A 6,000-nucleotide genomic window follows, 5' to 3' on the forward strand; every position below is an offset into this window, starting at 1 on the left:
CTAAAGTGGTGCTTCAGGTTAAGAACAGTTTCAGGTTAAGAATGGACCTCCAGAACGAATTACGGTAAGTTCTTAACCCGAGGTATCTCAAAGTTTAAAGTTAACACTGACTCCTTTGAGAGGGAGAGGATGAGCTTGCGGTTTGCAAACCATATGATGAAACAAATGCTCTTGACCCAAAGTTCAAAACACTGATATGCCTCATGAAGAATAAAAAAGTCAACTTGGCTGCAACTCATGAACAACAAAGATGCTGGATGCTCCTGTGCAAAAGGCCACACTATGCTTGTTTATAACTGATTTCCAGTAAAGCAGTGGACAATGAAGAAGCTGCTGAAACTTCTGCATCACCCTTTGCAAAACGTTGTGTACTGTTACATGAACCCCAATCTCTGAGCAGGAAAAGGTTTCAGGAGTTCCAACAAGTCCCTCAGATTTGGTTTCCTTAGAATGAAGGTCACTGGGCTGATGGCATTTCTGTGATTAGAAGGTTTAATTTACACATATACAAACTGAGCACAAACTGGAAGAGTCACAGCATTAACATTCCAATAGACGCATGGAGATTTCCCATAGCATTCACTTCTCACAGAGAGCAAATAAGGCCTCTTCTGTCCCCTTTCACAGACACCATGATGACACTGCCTCCAGCCAGGGGAGCAGAGAAAGGCATTCCCCCAGAAATGTAATTTGTATGGCACAACTGCACTTGGCCCTGTTTTTGTTAAGCAAAGGCCCACAAGGCTCAAACCCACGGCCCTGAAATTAAGAGTCTCATGCTCTACTGACTGAGCTTTGTTTCAACTTGAATCTCTGGCCCTCAGACATAATCCGTTTGACCCTCAAGCCTGCTTTTGGGTAAGCCATGGGCATGGATCCCTTGGCTCCATCAGGATCTGGCATGTTTTGGCAGCACTGGACGAAAGAGAAGAATCAGAGAGTGGGACAACACAAGGGAACACCCAGGGATGGAGGAGGGAAGTTCTCCCTTGATGTCAGAGAGGAGGAAGCAAGTCTGCTGGCAGGAGGGACATCACAGAACCACAGAGCTGGATATCGAGTTAGGGAAAGTGGGGGGATGGGAACCCGCTCTGGGCCTCAGGCTCTGGGCCAGCAGCCCCAACCCAAATGCTCCCATTCACCTCAGCTGCTTTAAACCAAAGGAGAAAAAGGAGAGCCAACATCTGGTAAACCTCCAGCCTGCCACTTCATAATGCATGGACCCCTATGGATTCAGAAGGAGACCTCCTTGAATAACCACTGCCTTTCCCTCAGAGGCATCACTGCCACATAAGAGCAACTGTAGCCTCTCACTGGGCAGGACACATTGAGGCTCATCCTGACCGCACAGCCTTGTTCGGTCTGTGCAGTAAATGGCTCAGGGTGGGGGTGGGGGCAGGGGTTCGAAGCTTATGATGCAGCCTCCCAAGCTGGTTCCAATTTGCGAGGTCAATTTGTTAGGTCAGCCCGGCGTGGGGACTGGAAGGCGTAGCAGGAGCCTGAGCCAAAGCCAGCATTTGCTGCTGGCCCCTCTGACCTTCCCCAAACAGGAAGTGCCTTTGTTGTGATCCAGATCAGGAGGAGATTGTAGCTGCAAGCTGGGCATTAACTGTTCTCTGCTCTTGAGGGGTCCCTCGTGGGGCCCAGCTGTGGGGAAGGGAGAGGAGCACGTCAGCTGAGAGAAGAAATGCTGTACTGGGGACTGAAGGAACATGGGGCAAGGGCAGAGGATCCCCCTTGCCACATGGGATATGGACAGAGGTTTTGCAACACACACACACACTTTTCTCTGTCTCGGCAGACCAGAAGCACTATCAAAGTTCAAGGACAAGTTACAGGCAGGGGAAATCACCCAAGGAGAACATGGAGAAGACAGAGGAGCCCGTGTGTAGGGTGGGGTGAGAGGGCACGGCCTAGGGAGGGAGATGCTGGTTAGCTATTGAGGGAGAGGGGTCTGAATGGGTCGTTTGGCATGCCAAGGGGCACATTGAGGCAGACAAATATCCCCTCACATCTTTGGGAGCCCATTTCTGAGAGCTGTTCAGCATTCCATTCCCCAAGGCCTTGTTCTGAAACCCTGTTCAGATAGCAACCTCCCTACTGTCAATACAGAGGAAAGCCTTCACTCCTGGTGAAATCTAAAAAATGGGAAGGTGTCTCGGGAAGATGGAATCACTGGAGAAGTGTAGAAAGCAGCCTGCAATTTCTGGGCCTCTATCCCTGCAGCTCTGCTACAGAAATTAATAATAGTGGTCACTTCCTTGCTCAGTGGAATATTAGTATAGTCATTCCTATATTTAAGAAAGGCGATCCTAACAAAGCAGCCAATTATCTCCCCTATTAGTTTGTTGGATGTATATACCAAAGTATATACCAAATACTTGTTAAAGAAATTACATTATTGGCTGTACTTTAGTGAGGTGATAGCAGAAGAACAGGTGGAGTTCTGCTGTAATTGCGGAGGAAATGAGTGTCTTCCCCCTTTCTCAACATGTTCCTCCCTTCCCAGTGCCTTCGCTTCCTGCCATGTGCTGCGGTGCCTGATGTGACCAGCCAAAGCCTTGTCTGCCCCTATTAGCATCACCGACAGAAGCTGCTCCTCTTTCCTCAGGCTTCCTGCCCATCTGGTGCTCCAGGGCAAGGAGTGCTGGAGCAGCAGGGAGAGGCCTCTTCCAGCACCTGCTGTTGCCGCTGCTTTGCCTGTTACCACAGATAAGATGCGATGCAGCACTGAAGGCTGGGTCACCTGCTGGTCAACAGCCCGCAAAGGAGGAACCACCCACGAGACAGCTAGAGCTAATTTTGTGCCAAGACCCTTTCGCTTGTGTGTGCCTGTGCGCCAGACAACATAGGGAGGAAGTTAGTGGGGAAGATGGACTCAGGGGCTTTAAACTGGGGGTGGGCAGAATCATAGAATCACAGAATTGTAAAGGATCCCGAGGGTCATCTAGTCCAACCCCCTGAAATGCAGGAATCTCCACCGAAGCATCCCTGACAATTGGCCATCCGACTTCACCTTAAAAACCTCCTAGGAAGAAGAGTCCACCACTTCTTGACAGAGTCTGTTCCAATATTGACTAGGAGTGCATTCTCAGGATCATTTAATATAAACTAGCCATGCCTTAGGATATCCTACAGATGTACTCTTTTTCGTACATTAAAAACAGATTGGAGGGCCATAGGGGATTTTAGTGAAGAAAACAGCAGACCACACAAGAGACTGAAGTTAGCCTGGCCCTGTTTAGTCACAATCAGATTAGATGTGCCTGATTCCTGAGAGTGCCATGCCTGATTTCAAGATTCCAGGAAGGCTTAAAGGCCTGCTCTTGGATATAAACAATATTAAATAGCCGAGAGAGAAAAACAGAGTTTTTAAGAGTGCTGCTTGGAGCTGCTTTTTAATATTTTGCAATAACTATTTAGTTAAAGTCAGCTTTCTTGTTTATTGAAGCGAAGGAATATGTGCCAGCCCAGGCAATTGTCCCCCCACCCACTTCCTTGTCCCTTACCATATTTGATTTGGGGAATGCCCCCCCAGTTACTGGGATCTGGACCTGATAGAGTTACTGTGAGCAATTTATGTGCATAATATATCTCTAGCTCTATTTATCTGTCTATTCACACAAACATACAGAAAGAGAAAGAAGGGGAGGGAGTCATTGAAGGCAGCAGGATTGGAACAGCAGCACAGCGGGAAAGAAATTAAGCCTTCCTCTCACACTTTGTTTCTGACTACCATTCTGCCCCCCTTAAGCTGCTATTAGCTCCAGGGCAGGGGAGTTTCCACTGGTGTCAAGGGGACCAGATGCAAATAGCAGATTGGGGAGGGAGATTTTCATGGGGACATAAGGAAGGCTCTGCTGGATCTGGCCAAAGGCCCATCTAATCCAACATCCTAGTCTCACGGTGGCTGTCCAGGTGCCTACGGGAAGTCTGAAAGCAGAAGCAGAGCACAACAACACTCTTCCCACCTGCAATTTCAGCAACCAGCACAGCGATCATGGTTAGTAGTCACTGATAACCAGTGATGTATCCCAGATATAGTTTGGCTCCCAGATATTGGATGCTGGGTCTCAGTAAGGGTAGCCGAATTGTAACAGGAGATAGGTTGGATAATGGGGAACACTGTGCAGGTAAGTTCTCCCACAGAAGCTCCGCAGAAATGAATGCAGGAAAATGAGCAAACGATTTGCATACAGAAACTTCCATGTTCAGTCCTTCCTGCTTTGCAGTCATAGTTAAACACAAGCAAAATGTCACATGAATCTAAAAGTGAGCAAATGTGAAAACAGAGAATCTGATGGACAATTCTCACCTCAAATCACTGCAGCTGTAGTCAGAGTAGAAGATTACTTAACACGGCGCAGGAATTGCCTCTGTTATTTACCAGGAAAATCAGCTTAGAGTGTTATGCAACTGGATGCCTTCAGAATATTTAATATCCGAGTGTACTAAAATATTTGAATTGTTATTCTAAAAACTTAGTTGGGGTCACGGAGACAAAAATGAATGTCTTGTGACAGAATAGAACATTTACACACACACGTGTGTTACTTTTTGTTGTAAACCATTCATCACAAATCTACTGTTCTTTTGGAAGAATGGCTCCTCTAGCAGGATTTTAAAGATTTTTGGAAGGTACTCAACCAACCCATCCTGTCAGCGCAGGCATTTCCGCCCAGGCAACAGGACTACTTCATATCCCCCCCCCTGCACACTACACCCTGCCTGAATATGTTATAGAGGTAGAAGAAGCCCCTAGAACAGATTTAGGAGGAGCAGGAAGAGAAGGAAAATGTTCAGTTGTATAAGCAGAAATCCTTGTGCAAGCAGAAAGTTCATGAAACACTATGTTGGATACAATCCTTTCTTTTGCCTCTCACCTGCCTGCCCAATGGGGTCAACAAGGCCACAGAGAGAGAGGGGGGAACCCCCCATCTGAAACATTTAGTAGGAAGGAGAGAAATGTGTATTGATTGTGCTGCTGCATCCTACTGAGGACCTTTTCCCCTTTGTGGATGACTTTATTTATACTTTCAAAATTACATCCTAAAGATTCTGAGTGGCTGAATCCCCAAAGATCAGAATTTCCTACTGGGAGAAGTGGTTTGCAAGTGCAACTCCTCCACAACCTTTATTCCTCTCTAGCTGGTGGTGACTGGGTTTGTCACAGGTGCTGGAACTGTAGTTCTGTAAGATCAGCACCCTTAACAAACTACAGTTCCCAGGATTCTCCAAGTGCTGTAAAATGCTTTAAATGTATGGGGCGGATGAGACCCCTCTTAGTTACCAAGTACCCCAGGAAGACCGAAGCCTGTCCAAACTTCCAGAGCCTCAAGAGCTGGAGTGTGTTGTTAACCCCTGTTTCCTGTTCTGACTCCAGCTGGGGAAATTCCATTCTCTTCTCTAAAACCACCCGCCTCCTTCTCTCACCCACTTTCTTGGTCAAGAAATATCCTGCACATCCTGTCCTGAATTCTTTGGGAAACAGAAATTGTGCAACCGTGTGCCAGCTGCTTTCTTCTGCCTCACGGTATCCCAACATCCGAAAGGCAAACAAGAGAGAGAGAGAAAGATCCACCCACTAGGCAGGGCTGTTTTTATATGCTCAGGTGTTGATAATGAACAGTGCACTCCTAGAAAGCACAGGTCCAAGCAGTTTCCTGCTTGTCCTGTGCCTAGTCTGAGAGGTTTTGGCTACCAATTAGTTTCCGGGCCCAATTCAAAGTGCTGGTTTTGACCTATCTATCTATCATCTATCTATCTATCATCTATCTATCTATCTATCTATCTATCTATCTATCTATCTATCTATCTATCTATCATCTATCTATCATCTATCTATCTATCTATCTATCTATCTATCTATCTATCTATCTATCTATCTATCTATCTATCTATCTATCATCTATCTATCTATCTATCTATATCTATCTATCTATCTATCTATCTATCTATCTATCTATCTATCTATCTATCATCTATCTATCTATCATCTAT

Source organism: Podarcis melisellensis (assembly GCF_964234715.1).
Source record: "Podarcis melisellensis genome assembly, chromosome: 17".
NCBI classification, from domain to species: Eukaryota; Metazoa; Chordata; class Lepidosauria; order Squamata; family Lacertidae; genus Podarcis; species Podarcis melisellensis.